The sequence below is a fragment of the Echinops telfairi genome, unplaced genomic scaffold (genome assembly GCF_000313985.2).
Source record: "Echinops telfairi isolate 266 unplaced genomic scaffold, ASM31398v2 ScPeMD7_70;HRSCAF=299, whole genome shotgun sequence".
Classification (NCBI taxonomy): domain Eukaryota; kingdom Metazoa; phylum Chordata; class Mammalia; order Afrosoricida; family Tenrecidae; genus Echinops; species Echinops telfairi.
The window spans coordinates 8,625,598-8,626,933 of NW_022103968.1; the positions used below are offsets into that span (position 1 = coordinate 8,625,598).

The 1,336-nt window shown below is 56.2% G+C and overlaps 1 protein-coding gene across 10 annotated transcripts in view; it reads left to right on the plus strand.

The window, feature by feature from the left end:
* The window catches only part of FGFR2 (fibroblast growth factor receptor 2), a 125,040-nt gene that overhangs the window by 12,447 nt on the left and 111,257 nt on the right, over positions 1–1,336 (plus strand). The gene's annotated exons all lie outside the window — the stretch shown is intronic.

Below are 1,336 nucleotides of genomic sequence, written 5' to 3' on the forward strand. Positions count from 1 at the left end.
TGAGAGTGAGGAGCTGGGTTTCTATCAGGTCCCCAGGGGGCGCTGGGACTTGCCAAAGTTTGTTTGTTTTGGGGCAACTTTTACCTCTATTCAAATCCGAGGCTTTGGGCAGGGGAGAAAGGTTAGCTGTGGTGGCGCCGAATCTTAATGTGGAATTTCCTGACCGGCTGTGGGTTGTGTCCGCAGACACAGCCTCTCCGAAGGTGGGGGTTTCTTGTCTTTGCCCAACGCTGGAGGGAAGCAATCCCTGCGCCCGAACCCTGGGCACCCTGTGGGGGCCGATGGGGACTCCATTCTGGGGAGCCTTTGCCTGGTCACCCTGAGAGCCAGCTGCTGGCCTCGTTGGGGTGGCCAAGGGACCTTGCTGAGCCTTGGTAGGCCAGATCAAACCCGTTCAAATAAGCGCCCCATCTGTTTTCAGCTCCAGCGGCACCTTCATTTGCAATCGGATGGGAGGCTTCGGAGGGGATGATTCTACACATCTGCAGCCCTAGAGCTAGCCAGAAAGTGTGGCTCCTGCTGGGAGTAAAAGGGCCGAGCCCTTTAAGTAAACTTGCCGAACAATGCCCCCAGAAGGCGGGGAGCTGAAGGAGGGCTGGGGCAGCCTTGCCCTGGTGGAATAGCTCCTCACCTTTCGCCTGACCCCTTTATTTTCATAAAGGAGGCCTAATGGCATCGTGATTAAAGTGCCTGCCTGCTAACAGCCTGCTAAGGCCGCAGTTCGAACCCACCAGCTGCTGTGTGCTTGAGAGCGAGCTGTGGCCATCTGCTGCCGTAAATATACGCAGCATTGGGGACCCTGTGGGGCAGTTCTGCCCAGGCTGATGGGGTCTCCGTGAGGCAGCATCTACCCCTTGGCAGGGGCGATCACTATGGTTATTATTACTGGCTTTCTTTTATAGCTGTTGTGTGTTTGTGGGGGTGGAGGGAGAAAGACGACATGCATATAAATAAAACACAAACCAAACGCACTGCCATCCTAATCAGTACTGCTTTGGCAAGCGTTTGCAGAGGGGAGGGGCTCGCTTTGTGCCCCAGGGAGTGTTCACTAGAAACTGGCATCTGTCTGACCTGTGAGGGATTTCCAGGGTGAGTGGGTGCTAGGGAGAGTGCTCCCCATGATCTGAATGCAGGTGTCTGTGTGTGTAGAGGGGCGGGGGTGGGGCATACCTAGGGAGCCACAGGTAACCAAGTGTGGGAAGACCAGGACCTGAAGACAGGCTTCTGGAGTTCCCTGCCTTGGTGTGGGAGAAAGACTGGCTTTAGAGAGCTGCCGTCTCAGAAACGCAGGGGCAGTTCCGCCCTGTCCTGTGGGTCGCTGTGAGTCTGCATGGAC